This window comes from Passer domesticus, chromosome 1 (genome assembly GCF_036417665.1).
Source record: "Passer domesticus isolate bPasDom1 chromosome 1, bPasDom1.hap1, whole genome shotgun sequence".
NCBI lineage: Eukaryota > Metazoa > Chordata > Aves > Passeriformes > Passeridae > Passer > Passer domesticus.
This window is the reverse complement of record NC_087474.1, coordinates 28060745-28088259: the sequence shown is the minus strand read 5'-3', so window position 1 is coordinate 28088259 and position 27515 is coordinate 28060745. Positions and strand designations below refer to the sequence as shown.

General features: G+C 35.5%; 1 long non-coding RNA gene across 1 annotated transcript in view; it reads left to right on the top strand.

Moving 5' to 3' along the window:
- Positions 1-27515, top strand: part of LOC135295573 (uncharacterized) — a 67600-nt gene that overhangs the window by 10468 nt on the left and 29617 nt on the right. The window contains exons 4-6 of the long non-coding RNA XR_010357697.1: positions 14158-14211; positions 24449-24579; positions 26782-26838. This is a non-coding gene — a long non-coding RNA (uncharacterized LOC135295573). The remainder of the gene's footprint in view (positions 1-14157; positions 14212-24448; positions 24580-26781; positions 26839-27515) is intronic.

The window sequence follows — 27515 nt, the reverse complement described above, 5'->3', positions numbered from 1 at the left end:
TTACATCCCTCTGGGTCTGGAATACTCTGCTTATTTTAGTATCGTCTGCAAATTTAATGGTCTGACTTATTACAGATTTATGTAGACCATTGAATAAAATATGAAAATCTGCTGGTATTAATCTACAATCCTGTGAGATTTCACTTCTCAGCAACTGCCTTTCCATTTTCCATCCAATCCCCTGTTTTTCTGGGTAATGAATGATGCCTTGGTACTGCTCAAACGTCAAGGCAGGCAACTGCATCAGATCTGGAGTCAACTGAATTTGACTGATATTGCAGTCTTACAGGAAAAACAGATGCCCTAAAAATCCAAACCCATCAAGGATGAGAAAGAGTCAGACTTCAGGATACAAGCTTTCAGATGTGAATGCTGGGTCACAAATGCTTGATATTGGGAGAAAAGTTTTAATAAAGAATTACTCCATCCACAATAAAGCTTTCTTAGTGATAACAATGATCCATCATTTTGACTTTCCTCTGAACCTTTTTAAGACCCCAGCTAAGTCAGAACTCTTGGTTTATCTAGGCTAATAACATTTTTCATTTTTAAAAGCAACCAGATTTCTTTAACATGCTTTACTCTTTCCATATCCACAATGACTCATAATTATTAAATTGTGCTTATATAATTATATCCTCTAAAATGGTCTATAAATGTAACATCTCTTTCTTAAAGATCAGATTCTGAGGAATAAAACTTCCTTGATTTATCTCAGGAGATAAAATGCTAAAGGTGTTCACAGCAAGATTAGGCAAGAGACTGACAGCTCTGGAAAAAAGGTTTGAAACTTGGTACTGGAAGGGACTTCCATTATTATTGGAGTAGTAGGGAACATGACACTTGTAGATTCAGGAGCAGAAGAGCTGAGAGTCAGCTTGGTTTGTGAGTGTACAAACTCCGAGAAAGAACTCTGTGAAGTGTTTTTATGTGAAGATTAGAGACTGTAATAATGGGCAAATAAAAAAAGACAGCAGACCTTGGAGCTAGAGGCTGGGGGAACTGTACTGGCCACCAGTTTGGTGAGCAAGAGTTAGGGAAAACTGGATGCTTATGTAAATAAACCGTATTATCACGTCAAGAAAGAGGGAAACTGAAAGGTTGAATATGAGTAAGTTAGTATAAAGGTGTGGGGTTTTTCGTTTTCCTGAAATGTATAAGCCCTAAAGTCAGGGTTTAAAGCTTGCCTTCATTTTTGGAGTCAATAATGAAGTACTGTAAAATATGACCACTGTAGGTTTGATTGTAAATCTGACTAGGTGGTGTAAAAAATCATATTGATCCTAATAGCTAGAAGAGTAGTGCAAAAGCATGAATAATTTCTAAAAATGTCATGCATTCTGGTCTGGATGTGGTGGGACTTTTGAGGATGCTTTATTGTCTATTTTGAGATTTTTTTACTACTATACTTCTATCTTTGAATTACAAGTGTCTGAGTTATTTTCTGTTACAAATAGTAAAAATCTAGAGAGCTGAAGTGTTCAGTCAAGCAATTGAGGGAAAGAAGACAACTTGGAGAGGAGACTTAACAATGATGCATTTGTAGAACACAGTCTGTGAGCAGAAAATTGCTGCCATATTATTTCATTGTGGGGAGAGGAGGAGGAAAAATTAGCAAGTAGCCATTATGTAGTCAGAGCCAAGTTTAAAACAAAACAACAGGGATGGTCCATTTCATACGTAGCTGATCTGTAGAACCTTTAGTCAAAGAATACATCATGTGCTGAAAACTCACATTAGGCACTAACAATGGATGTCTCCTCCATGAGCTTGTTGGTGACTAAAAGAAAGGAAGTGTGTCTTGGGAGGGCCTTAAAATGAAGAGATTGGAGGCGGGTGGAAAAAGTTCTTTGTTTTTATATTTCTTCCTTTATCATTGACCTTTTTTCCCCCCTTAGCTGGAGTAGTTGCTTTTGTGTTGTGTTCAGCTGCAAAAAGCCACAGCATACCTGTTTTCTTGGCTGTGGGGAGGACAGAGATCTGGTGACTTAATATATTGGTCTGTTCCACTTTCTTGTTTGACATGATCTGTAAGATGCGCATTAAGGCTGTGCAAGTGAATATTTTATAGTGCTGGTGTTGGAAATTGCACATGTTAGATGAGGTTCATTAGTTGTAATTTTCTAAATTCTTTTGTAGTGAGGTTGGTAAGCAGAAACCCTTTAAAGGGAGAAGGAACTCAAACTGCATATATTTCAAATAGTTGCAGCTGATATCCTGGGTTTCCCTGTAGGACTTTCCTAGTCTTTCCCTGTACTAGTTTTTTACCTCGAGTACCATTGTGCAGTTCTAGGCACCACAAAATAAGAAGGCTGTGAAGGTACTAGAGAACATCCAAAGGAGGCCAGCACAGATGGCAAAGGGTCTGGAGAGGAAGCTGTATGAGGAGGGGCTGAGGTCACTTGCTCTGTTCAGCCTGGAAAAGAGGAGACTGAGGGGAGACCTCACTGTAGTTACAACTTCCTCATGAGGGGAAGAGGAGGGACAGGCACTGATCTCTCTGGTGACAAGTGGTGGGATCTGAGGGAATGGCCTGAAGTTGTATCAGGGGAGGTTTAGGATGGATATAAGAAAAAGGTTCTTTACCCAGAGGGTGGCTGAACACTGGCACAGCTCCCCAGGGAAGTGGTCACAGCACCAAGCCTGACAGAGTTCAAAAAGCATTTGGACAACACATGATGTAATTCTTGGGATTGCCCTGTGTCAGGTCAGGAATAGGACTTTATGATCCCTCGGTGTCCCTTCCAGCTCGGGATATTCTATGATTCTTTCACAAATGCAGCGCAATAGAGTAGACACAGAAAAGGAAATACACAGGTAATATTATGGGTGATGTTAACAACGTGATCCAGGCATTTTCCAGCCTTTTTAGGGAGTCAGAAGCTGCAGTATTTGCTTTTCAGGAACCACCACCACACAACCACCCCTTCTTTTGTATCCTCCATCTTGGAGAATGATGGCATGGGGAGAAAGTGGGCATGAAATCCCTGGTTTTGTATCTTGCACCTTGGGAACTTAGAGTTCTGTCCGGATTTATGCCTGTGTGTGGGTGAACTCTAAGGAGAAGGTGTGGGAGAGCAATTTTACAAGGCTGGCAAACTACTGTTCAATAGCCTTTAGTCATCTGCAAGACATTTCACCAGCTGATATACCTTATTAACAGCAAAGGCTAGGTATTTATAGAGCCACTGCATCCAGAGATTCTTTCATAGACAAGCTGTTCATACTCTGCAGGAAGCACATCACTTGGCGTAGGAGGTTGAGCAATCTTTATTGAGGCAACAGTGTGACCTCCTACCCCGCTGCTAAGAGGCAGAACAGCAATGGAAGATTAATTTTCCATTTCTTTCCCCAAAGGGTGTGAAAGTGTATCTCTTTTAGGTGCAGTCTCAAATCAAAGAATGAGGTAGAAAAGTGCAACTCTGCTTTCACTCTTCCCCAATAATTAGATAGAGAAACAATTCTATTAAGTAAGATGATACACAGATGATGAAACTTACATTTTTAACAACACATTTTTAAGTCACTATGGAGGAAAAAAAAGTGTACATCCTAAAGAAGAGGAGAAAAATAAGTTGTAAGATTTCATTTCTTGTACATTTACACTTGCTATTAACACCTCCTGCTTAGAAAATGCTCCATATTTTTTTCATAATGCCTTTTTCCAGTCTTGGGATGGACCATTCAAAAAAACCATGAGTTCTGGACACTTCTTGCACTTAACTTAACCTAGACTTACTTACTAGACTGGTTGATTATCTTTAGCTAATTAAAACAGCAGGAACAGCATAGCACATCCAAATGCATAAAACTTCATTGGTACAATTAAGATCTGGGTTCATAATAGCAGAAAGTAGGAGCTGATATTTGAGAAATGTAGCAGTAACACAGACCAGTGAACCATCTACTGTAGCACTCAAAGATCAGTCCATATGCAGTGCTGTGGAAGCTGATAGCTTAAATTTTTACTTTGAAAAACAATAATGCAGTACTACTAATTTGTCTCACTTCACTCATGTTAGTTAATGTACAATTGGTTTTGTGCTGGAAAAAGGATAGAAGTATAAAAATTTCTAGAAAGAGCTTCTTAATGAAGAGGAGAAAAATTGTAAACTTGATACTGTTTGTTTTTCATGGAGGAGATCCTGAGATTCATTGCATTGTTTGCAGACCTCTGAGGCACTGCACTCATCAGCCACAGCATTGTGAGAACAGCGGTGCGTCAAAGCCTTCAAGTAAGAAAAGTTCTGACAAACACTGGGAGATACTTCCAAACCTCTTCAAGCAACTAGAAAACAAAGTGCTTAGTCAGAAAACTGATTATTTTGGGCTTTTGGTCTGCTTAGCTCTTGGGAACTCTGAGGCAGAAGCTGATTCTAATTCTCTGCTACTGAAATCCCAATTTAGTATTTTTGGTGTGAAAGAAGTTACAAAAATGTGGAGACTGTTTTTCTTATTTGATTCACTCTGTGGAAAACAGGTACAGATTTGCAAAATAAGCAATCATGGCTATGAAGTGCCTTGTTTATATTTTTGTGGTGGGGGGGTTAATATAAATGGAGGGTTAGTTCTCTTGTGATGGCTCTGTGAGAAATAGGTCATCATTCAAGTGGTGTTCTTGAAGATTTTCATTAAAACTACTTTTCACCATCAAAGAATAATTCTCCAGTTCCTTCTCTACTTTTTCTGGTAAAATTGCAAAGCAATCTTTTTGCTGACTGCTTTTAGAAATGCAGTGACTGAGGTATTGGTGGTACTCTTATTTTTATTTTTCTTATTCTTCTTATTATACAAATCATTTAGGTACTTTTAATAAATATGCAAAAAGGGAATCTTTTTTATCTAATTGTACCTAGAAGCTGAAAGTGTCAACCATCCTGGACTCCCAAATTTCTCCATGCCTCTGACAGAATGAATTTTGTCAGGAAAAAATATTCTGCTATGAACTGTTTTGGAAGTAGCTATTGTTCTATAATGAGTGGTCATTAAATTGGGCCATCTTTAACCCTCATTCCTCACATCCTTCTTATTTAATGGGAATTGCACCCCTTCGTGTAATTCCATCAGTAAATGCATGTCATTAAGATGATGCAAAGTGTTCTGATGAGGATGACAGGGTAACTTTGTTTTAGTTGGTGGAGCAGCATATTTACAAGTGTTTTACCAAGTGGAGATACTTCTCAGTGTGCAGTTGACATCGACCAGTTGAGTCTGGCTTGTGGTTACATGTAATGTAATGTAATAGTGATGATTCTTATGATCAGCTCCCCAAATAGCTGGTGCTAACCTTGGCATTTTGGAACAGGATGTTTTAAAAAAAAAAACAAAAAAACCCCAAAAAACAACATAATTTAGTTTATCCCTTTAACATTAAATGCAATACCAGAGCTATATATGCTATATCTGCTTTCTCCTGTCATGCTGCCTAGAGAGCTCAATGCCTGCAAACAGACCACTCGCTTCAACCTGAGAAAACATTTCAAGAAAATAAATTAAAATTCTAACCTGTCTTTTGCTTGAAGGAGACATTTTCAAGGAGTTTTTGTTCTAGTCTAAGGTTATCGGTCAGATCTCTCTTGAAACCCTGGTGACAAGTTGAAAATAAATTTCAATGCCTCAAAAATGTCCAAAAGGAGAACTTAATTTGTTAGTTTGAAAGTTTTTGGTTGAAGTGTGATAATTTCTGCCAGCATTGGACTTATGCAATATATATTTCTGTTTCATATGATAAAAGTAGTAATATTGTTATGTCTTAATCTATTTGTCTTTTCTTGTGTGGTTGTCTTAAAATGTGCTTTATTTTCTTTAGTTAGAAAAAGTTTTTCAAGTACTTGGAAAAACTTCTTTAGAAAGGGTAGATTAAAACACTGTCGTTTGAGGAAGTTGCACAACTACATCAGATACTCTCTGAAATAATGGTTTAGAGTGGAACTGATAAGAGGTTGGATAATAGGCCAGCAAACAGGATGTCTGTAGTCCATCAAGGACTAAATGAGATCTATATAAAGCAACAGTGTAATTGTAAAACCAAGACAGTTAGACTGGAAAAGATCCAAAAATAACATTTGAAGATATGTCATAAACAGACCATGTGGTTCTGATAAAAGACCAGAATGACACTGTATTTAGCACATAGGTAAAGCGGAGAAGTCAATTCCAAAATCGTAATAGTTGCCTGATTACATCCAGTAAAAAACCAGTCAGCATGATTCCCTGTGTTATGAAACAGAGCTGTGGCTTTGATATTTTTTATTCGAGCTGCAGGAGAGCAGGAGAGGTAGTTCCATGTGGTGTTTGGACCCAGTGCATAAGGCTATTCTTATTCTTTGTCATGTTGTCTGAAGAAGGAACCCACTGGCTAAAGGCAGAACCCTAAGGACACGTGAACAAATATGGTATGTGATTGGTCCAGAAACAGTTTTTCCTCCAATTCAATCACTGTAGTGGATTGGTAGTGGTTGAATTGTTGACGTTTTCAGCAGACATTGGAAAAAGCAGACCCAAGAGGCAAGAAGTAACCAAAATGGAGCATCCTTTCCAAGAGCTGCATGCTCCAGGACACTGTGGCTTCATCACCAGCTTTGACAGATTAATTACTCCACATTGAGGTATCAAGCCTGCCTCAGGAATCATTTGGAAGCCACAAGACAAAATTTCAGATAATCTCCATTAATTGATACCTTTTCAGGCTGTGGTGTCTCTGATCCACAGACTTATCTGTCTTACTGTGGTGGGGGGTGTATCTCCAGACACAACAGTTCCTCAACATGTAGTTGTGTTCAAATGTCTTGGATCTGTCATCCTAGACTTACAGCTACCAAAGGGCAGCTAGAAGACTGCTATATATGTTAGAAATCCAGAAAGTATGGGTTTAAGATAAAATCAAACCTCAAACTCTCAAAATAAAAAAAAGAAAGCCAAACCAAAAGATCCCATAATCTGAGCTCCTGTCTGAAGATGCAGAGAGAGGAATAGATGCTGTATTGTGTGAACAGCAGATACAGACAAAATAGAATGGAATAGTTTGGATCTATTTGAATATTGTTTGTTCCTCAGACTTTTGAATGAAGGAGTCTGTCCTTTTAGCTAACCTTAGTCATAACTACTGTTCTGAGTGATTCCTTTTTTGATTAAAATATAAATCTGGAAAATTATGCATGAAATTTCTAATTTCAGAGGTTTTTTTGCAATTGTAGGGACCATATTTGATCCATATTACAGCTCATTAATGATGTCTCTGAAGGTAGTTTTTGTCTTATGCCAAGCATTCAGGCTGCTACCAAAGAAACAGCAAGATATTTTGACAGATGGAATTGAGGGTTTACACAAGTCTTAACTGAAGCTTCAGTTCTGACTTAAAGCGTGACAAAAGCAATATCTAGTTAATTAGATACAGCAAATAATTGTAGGATTATCATTCCATTCAGCTACAAGTTTTGTTAGGGATAGCTTCACATCATTCCGAGGAGAGGAGAGGCCTCTTGCCTGCTAACACTCTCAAGAAAGAATCAAAAAGGGATTAAAATTCATAAGTATCCTTTGAATTACTATTTTTAGGGTGTGTAATTTGTATTTTAACTTCTTTAGAAAAGAGCACTTGAGAAGGTCAAGATCTATTCGGGAAGCATCAGAGCTACAGTTCTCATGGGACAAAACACAACAATTCTTCCAAAAATAAACCTAGTTACAAGAAGAAACTTTTTATTTTTATTATTATTATTAGTAGTAGTATTGTTTAGGACTTTTTGAGCCCATCTATTAAATTAAAATCAGGTAAGTTCTCCATCTTCCAAAAGCTCAAAAATTTATCATGGAATGCATATTCTCTCTAACTGATTATTTAAATTTTGTTTTGTTTTTGAGGTCTGTGTAGTACAATGACTTCCCATTAACTTCAGAATGTTGATATATCGCTTATATCAAGAGCCAAGTATTTTGTGATACTGTCTATCCAAATCCCAGTTGGGCACTATGAATAGTTGCAAGTATGGAACATAAATACTAGGCAAAAATCCAGATAGTTAATCTTTTGTATATAAAGTCCTTGTCCTTAGGCAATATAAAGGATGCAAATTCCCCAGGTGTTCAACCTCAGCTCTTGTGGGATTATTTTTTTTGTGTGTTTTGGGGTGAGTTTTTTAATGGATATTTAGAGAGAGAGACGTGCACGGCCAGTTCTGATCCAAAGCTGAACAGAAAGATCTTGTTATTACATTTAAATTTCTTAGAAAATGTCAACAATTTAGGGCTTCAGTTGGTCATTGGAAAGAAAATGCTGATCTTCTTCCTGCTAATTTAATTTCTTTTATTCTGATGGGATTGCAAAACTAGATTAGAGGGCACTGTTGGAAACTGGAAGTACTTGTCTTTTGTCTAACTAATGTCAGTGTTTGAAGTGTGCAATTCCATCTGTTCTACCCTCATCTCAGACCAGCCACGATGTTGCTGCCTGTTGGAGGAGCCTGAGGGAGTAGTTACTCAGTGAGCCACACAGATGTATCTGAGCCCCAGAGTGATTTACAGCAAACTGCCTGGCAAGGTTCAATTCTGTGCCCATCAGTGGAGGAAGGACACACCTAATTTACTCATACAGGACTTTGCTACAAAGGTTTTTAATGACATTTAATTCTCAGTGACTGCGTATAAAACATTGAGTGTACCAGACAGGCTGGTTATCTTGATGCCAGAAGGCACTTTTGCATTTCTCTTCCCTTAATATTCAACTTCCAGGATTTCCAGTGTTGCTGAGTACTGAGAAAGTGTAATCCATTTGCTTTTGGTAATGCAGTATATGTGGAATATTTTTGTGTATAATAGTTTAAATGGAAATTGAGAATTTGTGGTTTTGGGGTTTTTTTGTGGAAGAAGTTGTTTTATAAAGGACTACTATACAACAAAAAGCTTATGTAATAGTGTCTAAAATATACAAAATTATTATTATTATATAACTGGAGTATAAGAAATAACCTGACAGGTCACCAGTTAAACTTTAGGATCTGTAGTCACTCTTTGCTAAATTGAATGGAATTGGCCAAGGATTTGTCTAAGAATATGAAGCAAATAATTTCGTACCAATACAGAATGCAAAAATTAGTTGACTCTAGGGTGATGGAAGAAAAAATATTTCAAATTATCTTATTTAAAAATGGCAGTCAATATACTTGTCATGCAAAAAGTTACAATGGCTACACAAAGAGAGTAGCTCTAAAACCCATTTTCTTTATTCCTAACACTTGGCTCTCTATGGAAAAAAAATACACTAAAATAAATCATAGAAAGCATGGATTTTTTTCCCCTAGTAGTTCACAGATGGATACTTGACCAGCCAGTTCTCAAAATAAAGAAAAATATTTTCTTACTTTTAATTATAATGTATCTCTCACAGTAGCTCCCATTTAGGACCAGCTTAAAACTTGAAAAGGTGCAAGAATAAAACTCCCTTTTCTCCGCCCTTTTCCCCATATAGTGACAAAGGAAATGTGTTCTGAAGGAGCTTCTAGAAACTCTTCCAAGAGAAGCAATTGCCAAAAGAATATTAAATGTTTGGAGGAGTTTAAAAAAGTGGAGTGTGTGAACACTAAACTTCGCATTAGGGACAAATCTGACTGTATCAGAGTCTCTTTATGTAACTTAACAGCATGAGCTTGTCATAAAAAACAGTTACTCATCAATCAAAAGATAGGGAAAGGAAGGTAGAGACTTGTGTCTTAGAAATCTGTGCTGTGTTGTCTACATTTCATCTAGTATTTTCCAGGCAAAAATTGTAGCAGCAGATCACTAATCAGTGATTTAAAGCAGAAACATTTCACAATCCCAGTGGGTCATAATGTTAAAATATTAATGGCTTCTTCCTTTCTGCCTTCTCTTCTCAGTTGTTTTTTTTTTTTTTGAGTTGTAGAAGTTAGACACAAAAGTTTTTCACATGTAAGAAAACCAAAGGATCCAGTAAGACACCTAACTAAACACAGACAATATGAATTTATTTTTTGTGGTTCACTCCCACCCATGTGAGTTAATTCATCTGTGTTTTGTCTTTGTTGCTCTGTCCCCATTTAACTCTTGACCCAGTCATGTACCAACAGCCAATTTTGTATTCAAAGGCAGGCATCAATCTGACTTCATAACCCTACTGAAAATACAAAAGCCAAACATGCCTACATCAAGACAGACAGTGATAGAGTCTTGTAGCAACTCAAGCACAAAACCAACTAGGTGAGAAGCTGTCCAATACTTTTCTGTAGATTTTAGAAGGGAGGAGGGAGGAAGGAAAAAGCAGAGCCATGTGAAACTGGCGCAGCAACCAGGGCCTGCAGCTGTGTCAACATCATGTTGTAACTACCAAATGTCTCTGTGACTGCAGAGAGCAGCTCTTATTCCATCTGGGAATAAGGAGCTATTTTTCACAAACATTGCTGCCCTTTTAATAAATGAGTTACACTATGATCTATTTTAATGGTCTAATGGACTTATAATTTGGCTGCAAAGAGTATTTTTGATCCAGTTTTAAAGTCCACTGGGGCCAGTGCAGACACATTCCACACGTGAGTGAAATGGCACTTCAGAGCAGTGAAGCTTCTGGAGAAGACACCACTATGACTGTACTTGTTTTATGCCTTCTCCACATATCTCATGGGTATAGATAGTTAACTAAGTTAAACAACATGCAGCAAATAAACTTCCATCAAATTTTGTACCAGAACCCTTGCTAACATAAATATAGCATCATTGAACAGCCCAGATTGGAAGGGACCTTGAAAGATCACTTGGTCCAACCTGTCATAGGAAAGAGACTCTACATGAGATGATGTAGCACCCTGTCCAATTGCACCTTGAAAACTTCCAGTGACAGGGATTCAGTCACAACCCTGAGTAGCTTCTCCTAGTTATGAATTGTTCTCACTGTAAAAAAAATCTTACTTATGTCAAGATGAATTATGTGGACTTCATCCACATTCATACAGCTGCTGTAACAGATTAATCAGGAGGAAACTAGGCTCAATGGTCACTACTATTCTTGAATCAGTAGAATCAAGAATAACCTAATCATCTAGACCTCTGTCCCTGTCATGTCCACTCCCACAGTGTTTAGCAATGGCTATCAGACAATTAGGGATACAAGGCACATAATTCATTCAAGTATAATTTTAGACAAGTCTTTACTGAAACCACTTTACTTTCTAAGAGAAGTAAAACACTTCCCTCAAATCATCTTTCCTATCAGAAAGAGCCCTAGTAATGTGTATTTATTTCTTGAGCTGTCAGTGAAACTTTTGTTTATGAGATTCACATTCTCTGAGCAGAAGATCAAGCCATTGTGATATTAAGCCAATATTTAGTTAACTGTCATTAGACAATTGCTAATAGAAAGCTTCAACCCACTTATTTTTATTAAATGCTTCATTAGAAGAATACCTGTCATTCCTAGTAGTTTATTGATTGCTATCAAACTTTAATGGTAGCAGAACATGTGATAGGGAGTCTTGAATTCAACATTTTTTGAATGATGAGTTTTCTGACTATAAATATAAAATAATGTAAATGAGACTGCTAATTATGGTTAAGGTGGTTGGAGTTTTGTGTCTTAAAGTTAGGGGAGATCTGTAATGTAGTCTATGCTTCTCTCCAGTCTCCTGTGGCATTTTGTGGACACTGTGTAGCCTTAATCATTTGTCAGAATAAGCTAGCATTTATGTTTATGTGCTTTCCCCAAAAAATAAACAGACAGCATTTGGAATAACATTTGTCTTAGTGAGAACCTAGTTTGTTTTCTTTGGTTTGGTTTTGTTAAGTTTTTGGTTTCTCATAGCAAGTAATTTATACAATAGTGTAATTGGATCAATACAAACAATTTCTTTCTTTTCATCTACCACATTCATGCAAGGAAAGAGGCACAATCCAGCATGATGTCCTTTTTTAATTTCGGGTGTCAATTCTTTTGACCGCTTAACAAGTACTCCACTCGTCTCCTTCCCTTTGACAGAAGATGGCAGCCCAAATAGAACCACTTTGGCACAGCTTTCATCCCACTGCTGGTGTCCGGTGTTGGAGAGCCCAATATAGCCAATGTTTCCAGGCTTTTTAGTGAGCTACCCAGGGAGAAATTAAAGGAATTGCACTGGAAGCTGCATGTGGAGCACAAGCCCTCAGAGTAAAAAGGCAAGATTTGAGCAGTGGTGTGTACTACAAAGGCAGCTCACTTCTTCTTGCTTTAGAAATCTGTTAGTTCAGAGAATTCTACCTTGAGAACCACTGATATAGTCAACAGAACTAGTTTTATATCTTTCTGTGGAACTGTTTGTATGTATTTCTGTGTAAAAGCTTTTTAAAATAATCTTTTAAGAAAAGAAAATTTGAAGTTGGGTTTGTCTTTTTTTTCATGGGCATCTGATATCAGTTTAGAATGGATTGAGTATCTAGGTATTGAGAATAGAGGTTTCTCTTTTGCTGAAGACTTGGTCTTTGAATTGCAAAGGAAGGGTTTTGGAGGAAATGTTAAAATGGTTCCAGCCTGAAGACCACAATGGAAATATTTTTTAAAGTGATATAAATGTTTTCAAGGGTAAAAACTAGATACATTCAGGTTTTTCTGTCTTTAAACCAAAACAAGCAAGAAGCCATCAAAAAGCAACCTCAGAAATCCTCAACCAACAACCTCTTTCATGAGGTTCTTACTGCTCATAAATAAATATTGATACAACTTTTTCTTAAGAAGCACATAATTTAATTTTTAAAAAACTGCTCTTTTCAATTTAGAAAGCATGCAACTATATTGACTCAGAATAGCAAATAACAACAAATCGGCTTTGCAATATGATAACTTTGAAAAACTCTCAGAATTAGTGTTCTTGATTTTATCTTTCACTTGTAATATTCTGAAGTCTATTTATACATTACTGAATATTAAAACACCTAAATCAGCAAGTCAGAAATTTGGCTTTAACAATGGGCTCAATTTCCTGTGTTATATCCAGCAAAGAATTGGTAATGAAGCACAGAATGTTTCACAAATACATACATACTTGATAGAATTGTCTGTCAGTGCATGTGGAAAAGATAAAAGTATTCTGGAAGAGGTTCAAAGGAAATACTCTAGTAACTATGGAAACAAAAGCCCTTCTGTCCTATGTTGAGAAGAAAAAAAGATAAAGTTAGACTAGATGAACGTCTTCTTTTTAGCGCCAGTTAGGCTGGGACGGATTTGTCCTGCAGAGTTGATGAGGCTTTGAAAGAGATAATGATGAGATATCTCCATAAAACTCCAAATGCTTTTCTTATGACCTGGGGACAGCCTTGAAACAAGCACCTTACCACATCATTCACTCACATGTGATTGAAATCAAGCTCCATTTCAGAAAAGCTCTTCCTTACATTTGGCTGGAATTCCACATTTTGTGCCAAATATGGCAACTGGTCATTTCAGTTTTAGTGTGGATCAGGCTTTGGGCTTTTTATTAACAAATAAATAAATGAATTTCATAAGTTCAGTATTGCAGAAATTACAACTCTGAGTCAACAAATGAGAAACATGGGCATCTATATTCCAGTCCTTACATAAACCTTTGGACAACATTTTGTTATATTAAATATTACCTAATAATAGTTACATAAAGAGGATAATATAAGAAAGCCTTACAAAAGAACTGGAGTTATTTAGTGTGAGATTTATACAAGAATTCTGGTCCATCTTATGTTCTTCAACCATTTCACCACTCTGTTAGCAATGGGCAGCAAAAGTACAATATTAATAGTACAAGTTTATGTATCCCATGCTACTCTGAAACATGTTTTTAATAGTATTTGTTAAATCCAAAATTTCAAGTTTTCCTTATAATTTTAACTTGAATAGCTCTTTTAGGTTCATTGATTTATCTGTTTCTCTTCTGTTCAGAAAAAAATGTGTGTGTGAGAAACCTTGTTCACTTTTGTGTGAGTTACGCAGTGTCAGACTTGGGCAACTGGAAAATATTACATGTGAAAGATGTCCTGTAAAATTGTAGGTGTATTTTTTAAATTTTGTTGTTAATTCCCTGAAGACAGCTCTTGAAACACAACTGTCGTTTCCTCTGGTTTCTCTCATTTCCTGGAAGTCTCATTTGCCCATGTGTGAATTTTTATAATTTAGCTTAATCTTATTTAACTTTTTTTTTTTTTCATTAGGTTGCCGACTCAGGTTTTATATCATGAAGTGGATTAATTTTGCATCCACTGCAGGTAAATAATTTGAAGTACTGAATAGGAATTTTGCTCTGTATTAACAGTTGTGTAAAAAGTATACTGTACTTAACATGAATTGCAAGATATTTCTGTAGACTCATCTGTACTTTATTTGAAAACTACACTAACTTTTTTAAACTTGAATATTTACTCCAAATTTTGAAAATTTTCTTCCTATGCTAATAAGCTAGGAAATATTATTAAAAAGTTCTTTACAGGTAACATTTTTCCTGCAAATTTTATAGAGACTTTTCTTTTCTGCTATATCTAGGATTCTTACAAAGCACATAAGGTTTTAAAGCTCTGTGAGGATTGAAATAACTGCAGAGAAGTGATGTTACTCATTCCAAAAACCTCATCTGAGGTAGTTCAGGACACAGATTTGCAAGAGATGTCTATGCAAGTCCCATTTGCATTTTTTGATTCAGCATTATGAGCTTACAACATGCCATCTGTAATCTCACTCATAATGAATGGAGTTTACTGTAGGAAATACATAACAGTAGGATTTACTTAAATTTATCAGAAAGGCTTTTAATTTAGCTAGCATCAATACCTTGCCAGGAAAGTTCCTCAAAGCAATTCACTAAGATTTCAGTAAATATGCAATGAGGCTTGGTTACCATCTTTTCTGTGTGTCAAGAATAGAACTTAAGATAGCAATGAAATTTTTAGATGTCTGTGTTCAAAAATACAGTCAAAGGAATTATTGTGTTCTGTTTTATTAATGTGTAGTTAATTATAAGTATATGCCCCAATTATAACCAATTATAACCCAGACCCACAAAAAACTAAGCAAAGCAAAAAATCCTCCACAACATACCTTTCTGGTCTTATTCTCTGTCCTTTTGTCTCCCTACATAAAATGAGAATTATTGTGATTACCAGCCTTCTGCAGAAGACTTGGCAATTGATAACTCAGCAGACATAATGAATTGCTTTTTCCAATTTGGGTCCGTGGCCCTAAGCAGAGATAAAGCTTGAAGATCATCTCATTCTCCTTTTCTACTACAGAATTATTTCTGCTACAGCAGCACCTTGGAGCCATAATCAAGCCTGAGATTCCTTGGTGATACAGAGCATACAATTACAGAATAAAAATGGTATCTGCCTGACTGCACTGATGCACATAGTAAAAAAAGAGACATGAGATGGGTAGAGACTGATGGAATGGAATGAAAAGAGAAGTGATGTTAGACATGGCAGTCAGAGATCTCTCTGTGCACATGTTCAGGTTTTTTCACATCAGGGGTTAGGTTTTGCAGGCTGGCTTGCAGAAGAAGAGAGAAGGGACTTTTCAAACCTTTGTGGGGAGTTCTCTTCCAGTGCCTGTATATGCCAAGGCCGTGATGACACTTTCAGCTCTCCAGCAGAGAAAAGCACTTCTAGGTGTTCCAAAATCCTCAGACATGCTGCTTTGATGGTTGATTTCCTTAGCAAAGGGTGCTTAAAAAGCAGTTATTTGTAATGTATTTCCTGCATTGCAGGACTTGAAGAAAGAAATCTCTCAATCTACAATTTACTTTATGTTTAAAAGTCTAATTTATTACATTTTGGAACTGTCCTGAAACAGCTTAATATCATAGCACAATCAGGGTGTGTCAGCTCTGTTACACACAAGATGGTGTCTAAAGACACAAGCAATGCATTTCAAACTCAGTCAAAACTAATTGCAAAGATGAAATTCTGCTTCCTTGTAAGTATGTCTCTGCATATTTCGAGATCTTGTGAATACTATTCTGTACATAATTATTTTTCCATGCAATTTCTTAATTACAGAAGGTGAACCTCTTAAAAGATAATTAAATTTATAAATTAGCAAAAGACCCCCTCTGACAAAATTCAAGTTATTTGAATATATGACAGTATCTCAATACTTCTTGTGAGGTTTTAAAGGCAAATGGACTGAGGAAAATTGTTTTGATATTGCTACTGTGCTTTCAGAGAACTCACAGGGTGTCCCTGTTCCTACTATGTCATGAATATTTGCTTCAGTCTGAGTAATCTCAATTATCCAATAGTGGTGCACTAGGGAAGGCAGTGAACTTGTCTTCAATATCAAAACAGAGGATAAAAATAATCTGTGTTTTTTCCAGAGCTATTTCTTGACCTCTATTTCAGCTGACTGCTTCTATCTTTACTTAAAACATTAGTGTCAGCTGTGCTATTTCTGTGTGAAGAAATAGCCATTGAAAACTAGACTTGATCTTTACACTTTTTAGAAATATATGTGATAGTCTTTAGTATTTCTTTCAAGTTATATTCTAAGCCATAGTTCAGGAAAATTCTATTATACAACCTGGTGACATAGCTCTAACTTGGAATACTTTTTCTGAACCATGTTCTCTCACTCATGTATTTTCTTTATGTTATTCTGGACTCTGTTATAATGATGATGATGATATCTGAGTGCTAGGTAGCACAGACTTCTTTTCAAATTAAGTATCAATTTAGAAAAAGGTTTTATGGCTTTTCAACTTATTTGCCATCTAGTCAGATGCACTATGCTGTTTCAAATTAAACTTAATTTTATGTTCCAGTGAGGGAGTTAGCACTTAGAGTGAATTTAAACAAGATGACGTCAATGAATACATTATTTCAGACAATGTCTTCTTTTATACCTCTTTTTGTTTAAGGAGCTTCCAAGTAAGTTAGGGAAACATGCTTTAAGATGGGTGCAAAGCTGACGGGTTAGCTGTATTGAGAATAGGAATCAATTGCCATCTGTCCCACTGAAAGGATGTGTTCATTGGAGGTTTTCACTGATCTTTAATTCTGGTACTGTTCTGTATTTCAACAAGGAAAATTAGAATAAATTATATGTTCATTGAACTGTTCAGCAGTTGCAAGTGAATTGTAGCTACAACTTTTTCAGAAGATAGGTGTGTAAATCCAAAGTATCTTAGTCAATTGGAGAAATAATAATAGTTGGTATATTATTAGTAGTAGGGCCAGTATTATTATCACTATTGTTGAAATTCCTGGGGTTTTCTGTCTTTTAAATATATGCAAAGTTCTGTCCTTGGCAGAAATTATCAAATGTAAAAACAAAGGTTGGGGAATTATTCCTAAATAGTACTAGTTCCTGAAAAGAGGATCCTGCTTACTGTGAATTCTAACTGAATGTGAACCAAAATTTGAGACTGCTGATAAACCAAGCATTTTGGGAACTGGATAAAATAGTACATTCAGTTTAACATGTCCATTCTACCTAGTACTGCAGCATTAGTAGCACCTGGAGTATTTTATCCTCTTTTGGGTATCACATTGAAGAAATGCCATTGGAAATTTTATGGATGAGAACAGCAAAAAGTGTTGGAAACTTTGAAAATGTGACCTTAGATGAAAAGTTGAAAGAAATGTTTATTCAGTTTGGAGATGAAAAAACTGTGGAGTAACAGAAGTCTTCCAACATTATAGTGTTATCTACAAATAGGAAAGGACCACAACATTTTCTCTCAATCTACTTCTGAGGAGAAATAAACAATAGGCAGCACAATGATAAATTAAAGCAGATTCAAGCAGTTTAGATAAGAATCAAATATAATTGTAAGGACAGTGAAGAATGAGAAGAACCCAAAAGTTTAACTGATAGTTTAAACCAGTTGGTCAAACATACTGTGAAGGATTTACAGATAATTAATTCTGTCATGAAACAGGAGGTTGGACTAGATAAACTTCTAAGGTGCTTTTCATTGGGTTTTTGTTTCTTTGTTTCCTTTTTTTCCCCAAAAAATTATTGTGACCCTTTAGCATAAGAAGAGAAAAAAGGGTAAAGTTAGGAGAAGGTAACTTCTTCTTTTCCTTTCAAGCAGCAAGTTTTGTTTGAAGAAAATCTTCTTGATCAGAAGTTACTTATGAAATGCGATATAATTGAGAATTTTCAGTGTCATGGAAGAAAAAAATGTATATACACAACTGTTGTAGTGCAGATCAAATTTGTTTGCTCGATGTTTAAATTCTAATTCTAATTTTTTGCCTTTGACAAAGACACAAAGTGATTTTTTGCAGTTTGATATTTCCAAGAACATTATAATTGCAACTAAATCCATCACATAGCACCACCTGCCAAAGTCTTATATATGCTGTAAGCAATTTTAACACTTTGGTTCCAGTCTTTTTCAGCTTGAACATGTAGCCCCTAAAGTAATATGAATATATAGTAGATATACAGCTTCACTTTTTAAGAAATGGAGTAAGATGACATGGTTTCCCTACAAAAAACTGAAGGATGAGGAATTTATAGTAGCAATATAGAAGGTCAGTATAGAATAGTTGTTACATGCCAAAAGTAGGTTAGCTAGCTTTCTCCACTTGCAAAATGCTTTTGGAGTGTTGTTGCACTATATAGGTGTACTGTAAGGCTTGGTCCACTTTGCTGCACAATTCTTTAAGGATGAAGTTAAGAAAAAAGTGCTTAAAATTGGAAACTAACTAGCAGAAGAGAAAAACCACACAGAATTAAGTCAAATATGTCAGTGAAAAATCACAGAAGATTCAGTGAAAAAAAATTGTATTGCAATGTCTTTGTCCTAAAAACATATGACACTAAGGCATTGAAAAAATAGCCTGTACATGATTACCAACCAGAAGTAAAATCTGTTTTCTAACCCATGGCTTGCTCATGCAATGCCATATTTCATCCTTTCTTCCCTAGCTGGTGATATATGGGTGTGTCAGTGAGCTAATGATGTTTTCTTAGAAGAGGCAGAAGGTTTTTTTCTTTTAATGGGACATATAAACAAAACAAATTCAGCTGCAAAAACAACACTAACCTTAAAATTATTACAGAATCAGAAATTATTTTCCATTATTATTTTCAATGGACTTTAAAGCATTTGTAAAAATGAGCAATTATCCTCTGAAGCCCAAATGGACGTAGGCAAGCCTGCACACATGGGCAGAATCCATCCTTGTAAATTCCCAGCTGAGGTTTGTGAATGTTCAGGAGGAAACCATACATCACTTCAGCAATACTCAGTGAGGAAAAAGGGGAAAACATACTAGCTTTAAACCAATTTGTACAAATGATCCTTTGGTTTCTCTGGAGGGCCAAAGAAAGAAAGCACCTTTTCCAGTTTGTTTATTGACAGTAGAACTCCCCAGTGGCTTTCCATCAACACATTCCCAGTTTGCATCCTCTACAGAAGTTTCACACAAATGTCTACCCCAGACGGTAGCCTTAAAAACGGGGTAGTAAGAAGGGGGAAAAGAAAATAAACTCTTAAGGAATAGTGGACTGCTGTCCAATTTTGTTTCTATAGGGTCTTACTTTTATGCTATTTCAGTTCCTTTGCTGCAGGGATAAAATCATTTGACACTGATTTGCTGATGCTTGTATCAATTTAGATATCTTAGAGGGCTGTTTTGGTTTTTTTTTATATTGGGGATTTTATTAGCATTTATTTCATACTACTCTTTATTTCCTAGGGAGTTGCAGATAGAAGCTTGCAATTCCAGTGGTTACCCTGAAGGGGGAAAACCTCTGTGGAAAAATCAGGGAGTCAGAAAATTTTGCTCAAACAGAAATAATTTTACTCAAGCAGAAATAATAAGTGCTCTTAGAGAATGGAATGTGTTTTCAGTTTTGAAGCATCAGGTAGAATTTATGAAGGCAATATACAAAGGAGGGAAAATATTAAAAGGGAAGAAGGGAAGGGAAGAGCAGAGCCTATTGCTCTCCACTGTCTTGGGAGCCATGTCTTGCCCAGCTCTCTTGAACATAGGTGATATTACCAGTGAATATATGTTCCTGATTATTGTCCTAATCCAGAAATCCACCATATTACTCCCTTACTGCACTGTGATATAACGTATAAAATTTATTAAGATGTAGTTCAAATGTAATTAAGTGTGAAACAAAATTACATTAGAGACAGGTAAAAAAATCTTGATTCCCTAAGTGTAATTTGGCAGTACATAGATGGGCAAGGAGAAAAACTGCACAGAAAGGATGCATGAAATGGTGACAATGACATACTTTGTAGTGGAATTTCTTTCTTCCTGGTTAATAAATATGCCCTGGATCAAAAAGAATCAAAAAAGCTGTTGGTTTTAATCAGAAATATAGGGCTGGATTATTAATAACTAGGAGTGATAGATAAAATTATTTATTCAAGAAATGTCTCAAGAAATTTAGATGCAGCCACAGATATATGAAGATGGCTGGGAAGGAGAATTAAGAAGTGAATATAATGCTGTACAAGTATTAAAGTCAGGTTTTATCTTTTTTTTTTTTTCTTAGAGTTTCTTGTTTTAAAATGTGTAATTGATAAATTATTACAGGGAGTAGTAACATTTGAAAAAAAATTACTTGGACCCAGTATTTGTTGTAATAGAGATCTGTAGCTACTATTTGTAGAACAAATAGTCAGTTTGACCAGCTGGGTAAGCAGTTTAACTGTTTCAAACCCTGCATGCTCTAGAAATACAAATCAGTGATGGAGGACATGGTAATTAAGTGTTCTATTCTATTTAAAGATATGCAAGCCCTAAAGTACTAAGCAATATTTACTATTTGAAAAGCAATTCAAAGACAAACAGTATCTATGATTGTCAAATGAAATAGCTCAAATTTAATGGGACTTTTGTAAGTAAAGGACTGAATGCCTGAGGGTGTCTTGTGTTTGCTTTCTTAAACAGCAGAAAACATCTGGACTTTACTTGTCTGGAATATTAGAAGAAAAAATGCTGCATGAAAGACAAAATCGGAGACCAGAAGTTCCAGGCATGTAGCCAATTTTGTATTACAAAGATTGTGTAGCTGATTCAAGGATTAGTGTGCCTTCAGGATATTTTTCCAAACAGAGACACTTGGGAAATTAGGAAGAATTAGCTGAAGGTGTGAAGTTAGACTGCAGTCTATTACAACTGAATGGACGTTCCTTGTCAGAAGCATGGCCTTGAGTTATTTTAGTCAAGTAAACCTTTGTGTGAAATAAACAGCAGTGTAATAATTGGATGATGCAGCTCAGTTCACACCTTCAATTAGTTCAGTTTAATTTTATTAAATGTCCTTTTGCAGATGGGTCCAAATTTTTGGTCAGTGATATCATAATGTCCTGCAGGAGAGCAAAGGAGAAAAAGCAACAAACCCAGTTCAAGCATTCAAGGTTTAGTAGGGAACAAAGTGGAGTCTCTAAAGGTGTCGAAGATTTGACAATATAAGTGGGTTTCCCCATTTTATGTATGAAAAATAATAATAATAATAATATAAAAAAATCTGCAAAATCCCACATAATTGCTAAGTGTATAAGAATTTATTGCCTCTCAGGGCTTTAGTGCCCTGTGCTAAAGAAACAAAAGCACAATATCACAAAACAGGTTCTAAGTCATTGACTGAGGTGTGATGTACTCCTATTGTTTCTTCTCCTAGAGTGCTGGACTCACATCTTTATTTCTTAATGACTACTCCCATTTCATATATTTGTAATTGTCAGATTATCTCATCTGTAGCAGTCAGTTCACAGAGCTCAGTTAATTTAATTCTGAAGAAGTGACTGCAATCACTTTTTCACTGAGCATGAAAATATCAAATATAATATAGTAACTTCTTTTTCAGGAAAATATATTTGTTTTTTGCTGCCTAATCTCCTTAAGATCTATCCTTGGTTTGTTTTTTTTTTTTATATACTTACTATGGAGCCAGATATTTTAAAGTGTATATATATATATATATATATTTTTTATTTTTTTTTTTTTATTTTTTTTTTTCAAGAACATGCTATCACATACTGTGGAAACATGAGCCAATTAGACAAAATCCATGTCTTCTTAATTTGTTTTTTATTGATTTCCTCTGTTGTCAGCTGACCTTTACAACAGGGTTTAGATCAGTTTAAACATCCAAGATTTATAATGATTTCACCTGTTAAGAATGGTAACAGAATGCAAGGACACTGTCAGATAGAAGTACAGGAAATGTCTAGAAATGAGAGTGAATGGAATTAAAGTAGCTTTATGGAAATCTTTCTGTATCCTTTTTTTAAGGGAATTTAGAGCTGCTAAACAGGAGTTTCACACTGAAAACCAGTACAATGAGATGCTGAAGTCAGTCATGTCTCCAGCAAAAAAATATACTCAAGACAACTAAAAGTAATCAGCCAAATGCCTATTCTACATGTTAAGATACCTATAAATAACCTGATATTTTGGTTTTGAGAAGTTTAGGAGGACCCATTTTATTTTCTTGTTTTTAATGTTGGAAGTTAAAATTCTATTTGAAAAAAAGTAATGAAAGCAGGAGAAAAACTCTAAATAAATTGACATGACCCATGTTTGTAAAAGCTTGTTAATTACTCTTCTTTTACTGAATTTGCACTCTGGCTATGGAACGTAGAATATTTCTGAGATATCTAAGTACTTCATTCATATGAACAGGGGCTGAGTCAATGGCTAGCAGCCCAAAACAAGACATGTGATGGAACATGTTTCTCTTCACCAAATTCATTGTTCAGGTGGGAAACAGGACCTGTACAAATCCTGTCCCAGATTACTGAATACATATTATTGCTGAGAAATACTATGCTTCAGTGTCTGCTTGGGGATATGTTTTTCAGGTTTCCTAATTCTTGTATGTGAGAGGAGATCCCTTATCTTTCCTGGCTGATTCTGGAAGAGGGCTGTTGGTATTCCCATTTTCCAGCTGCAGAAGTTTTCTCTCTCGTTTTCCCTTTTTGTAAGGAGCTTAAGAAGACATTGTTTATGTATTAATGCATTTTCTTCAACACAATCTTCACTCTATTATATTTCCCCCTGGAAGTGGTGAGCCACTCATTTTCTTTAGTGAGTCATTTATTCATTTTTAATATACATAAATAATATTTCATAGGATGAATTCAACATTACAAAAAAAAAAAAAGAAAGAAAAAAGAGAAAAAACTTTCAAAATAATTAAATAGGCAGTAATTTTCTAAATTGCTCTAAGGTGTCAGTGCAGTCATCATCATGGAAAATTTGTTATTTGTGTCCCTTAGAAACAGATATTTAAAACTGCTCTGCTCTTTTCTACATGAATTCCAGCTTTTCTAAGAGCTTCCAGCTTTTCCCCTAAACATGTCCCTATATTCAAGCTTTTATAAACTCACATATAGAGGTTTTTCAGCAGCCTTTGGTTTTTCAGCTGGATATCAGACAGTAATAGAGTGCACTTGGTCCTTGATAACCATACTTCCAGAAATTCTTTGGGTTTGGGTATTTTTTTTCTGGTTTTGTGTGTGTTTTGTTATTGTTGATGTTTTGGTGTTGGATCTTTTAATTTTTCCATCATATTTGAAAGATACTGTGCCTGTCACATTGCAAAGTCCAATTCCAGGTCTCTAGGGAGACAAAATGGAGACAATGAGAAGGATGAACACAACAAAGTGAACATACTCTCTATCTTCACTTGTGCTATTAGAAACGCTTCAGAGACGCATCCAGATATTTTCCTTACCAGATAGACAATTCCTTATTTTATATGTGGCTGTATCCCACCAGTCCCTACCTTGATATTTCAGCCTAGTTCACATAGTGGGGACATGATCATACCACTGCCAGCTAATAGTTGCTAGAGGAACTGGAGGGAGATCTTTTCAAATAGTAGCGGTTTTGGTTCAGTGGCTGGTCCAGAAATGTTGCATGGTGAAGAAAGAAAAGATTACAGTTGTAGCTGGGCATCTTTTTCAGATGTGGAAATACTTGCATTTATTTGGATAATTTCTCATATACTTCAGAAGTTAAAAACAATTTAAAATTAAAAACATACTTAAGTTGAAATATTTTCTTTTGAAAATGTCAAATTAAAAAAAACTATTTTAAACTCACCTACCTACTTGGCTTATTTTTTTTCCTTTCCCTCCCTCCTTTTTTTCTTAACTTTGAATTTGCTGAAACTATACCCAAATTCAGGAAATTACTTTTCTTAGAAAAGTTATTAATTCCAACTGGTTTTGCTTGTGGCGTTGGAAGCCAGTTGGCTGATTCATCCACAGAAGGAATGACGAAAGTGACTCTATTTCCTCCATTATGTTGTCAAAGACATTGTGATTAATTTAGTGACATACATAATATCCTGTACTACTGAAATGGGTATACAGTGATGTACTCCTAAATACCCTAATTCTAGCATTATCCCATTTTGCAACATGCACTTTTCCCCCTACATTTGCACTGTAATTTTCTGTAGTCAAGAACAATAAGTCAAACTATTTTTCCCAAGTTCCAACTGATTTTTATCATCCATGGTTTCTTACAGCTATGAAATGCCTATGAGTAAGTGCTAACTGTTCAGCATTTCAGAAGGAAAATATTTTCATTGAAGCAGATGTTTCTCAGATTCTTCAGGAGCCTAAAACATTTCCTGAAAGTGTTGCTACTCTCCACAGGGTAAGTAAAGACTTTACAAAACCAGCTATTTCTTTGAAATGGGTATTACTACCAGTATGATTTCTGTACAACACAGTAAAATAAAACTACCTTCTATATGAAGTGAGTAATTAATGTACAGAAGACCATTATTCTTTCAAACTAAATATTCTGTTACAATCATAAAAATGGCTCAGATGTTCATTAGCTTGTTTATGTGGACATCTGATTACATGATTTCATCATATGAACCTTCCTACTAGGGCTTTGATATTTACTAATGAGTTGAGGCTTTTAAATTCCATAAGTGTCTGAGGAAGTACTAGAATATGAGACCCTATTGTTAATATTTGGAAAATTTCATGAAATGAACCTATGAACTAATCATTCAGCATTAATCATACATAACATTATTGTGACATGTAACTGTGATTGATCTCAGTATGAGTACTAGGTACTTATGAGTTGCAACCCATTGAAACAATGTGTCTTTCCCACAAAGATATGGTATATAATTAACTGAAAAATAAGTGTATTTTTTACAGAATTAAACATAAGTGACATAAAACATTACAAAAATAAATAAATGGAAGCTCAAATTCTGAAGTAGAGAGACCAAACATGTTATTATAAAAAAAAAAGGCTTAGAATATAAAAGCAATAAGGAAATAGTATAATACATTTTGTCTGTTCACTTTGTTAGTTTTTCTAAAGCTGTTGCCTGCAATATTAGCTGGTGATTCTCTATAAGACACACTGCATTAGTTAACTTTTTCAACCCCTCAAAAATACTTGTATTAAGCATATCAAAATATCAGAAACAACTCTCTTACCAACTGAAATGTTTATTTTACTGTATCACTGTAATTTCGTCTCTAGATTCACACTCCTCCTTTCTTTTCAGACACTTTAGTTTCATTGAAAAAGGTTTCAGACCCTTCAAGGCAATAGCCTTGAACTGTGAATGGAAACTACCTTTGTGTCTACTGGCATTGCATTGCTGAATGTTATTATTCTGTTATATTAGAGATCAACATTTAACAGCTTATACAGAGGCTTGAGTACTAGCTTCTTGTTTATCCTCAAAAACCTGTAGATGTTTTCCTCCTTTCTCTTCTCCTGCCCACCCCTCCCTCCACCCCCCTGCTTTTTTTCCTTCCCTTTTTAATTTGTGTTTTCTCAAAGTTCCTAGTAAAAGATGCTAAATTCTAACAGCAAAAGAGGAATTTTATGCCTGGACTGCTCTAGGGCCAGTGTAGATGCATTAATTACATTAATTGTAAGTTGACAATCCTAGTCCTTAGCCGTCTGGGGCCTTATCCAAGGCTCACTGACGTCAATGGGAACGTTTCCACTGCCTCCATTTTGGCTCAGTTCCTAAATTTCTGTGGCAAAATATAATGCTGTGAACTAAGCTGTCACAAAAAAAAAATGTACTGCAACTCTTCGAATCTCAAAATAGCAGAGTGTATACAGAATTCACAGTAAGAATTCTATTGCTGTTGTTCTGAGATGCTTAAGCAGAGAGAATACTGCTGTTTTAACCTCCAAATTACTGGTTTTCTTTTACAAAATAAAATAACCTATCTCAGTCACGTATGTTCTGTATAGGGAGAACAAATTCACTTTAAAACTGTTCCATGATGCAGCTTTTTAGGCAATTCTAATGAGATTAAGAACATTGAAAAGATGATGAAATAACTCTTGTGCTACTCAATAGTAAATTCAGTAGAATTAACACAAATACTTCTCTTCTCAGTTGCCATAGAGCCATTTCACAAAAGTGAAGTGCAATTTTTCCCTCGCTGTTTCTGAGTAAAATGATTCATGCAGTCAGAGAATTTAAGGATAACATGGATTATTAGTACTGTAGCTTCCTGAGTACTATACCATTCTATATCAAAATTCCTGCCTATTGCCTTCTTATTCATTAGAACTTTTTAATGACTCATCTGGATCTGTGCTTAAAGCAACAAGGCTCCTTGCATTGATAGTTGCAATCTAACGTGGCTTGTCTGTTTCATCCGCAACCATTAATTAATAGTAATTGTTCTGTATTAAAAGATATAACAGGAATACACTGAAAAGGTCATAAAAGATAATTACACCTCAGATAATATATATAATGATAGCTTGTTAATATTTTAACATGAAGCTTACAAAAATGTAACCTGTTCAGCTCACTGTGACTAAACTTGTATATCGTACATATCTGGCTTTCAGGAAAGACAGAACAGATCTTCATTTGGAAATGAAGCATCTCATGATGAAACAAATTTGGTGAGACATTTTTGTCTGACATTATGATAGCTTTGAAAGACATGTACCAAAATTGGAACTGCCAATAAGTACGGGGTTTGTCTCATTTCTTTCCACTTTGGAATTGCAGCCTTTTGGAGTCAGTGAGTAAAACATGATACTTACCATTGTTAAGAAACTTGCTATCCTCTGGGCTGGTAAAGAGTGATTTAAAGAACTTCCAGTGTTGTTTTAGCCACGGAAATTTTATTTAACATAATTTAGCAAACTGGGGAGGATAGCACTGAAAATGGGCAATGTTGCACAATGGATATGGGGGAGAAAAACAAGGTTGGGCTCTCAAATTTCTGCTTGATTTGAGAATCTGGCATAAGGCTCACTTTTTTTTACAAATGGAGACAAATGGAGTTCAAGAGCTAAACACTGCACATGATGACTTGGCATCATATTACGCACAAGCTGTGACTCATGAAGTACTATATGAACCATTTTTAATTAGTTAATTATTTTCCACTCACAGTATATGAAACTTTATGATTTGAGAGCATGATTCACTCACTTTCTCAATTACAGTAAGCCAAAAATGCAAGGTTTCATAAAGAGATCAATAATAGCAAATACGGAGACACAGTTCCCTGAGAAAAGATAAAAGAAATCCTCAGATATTTCCTGTGAGTATTTCTTTTTCTTCTTTCATT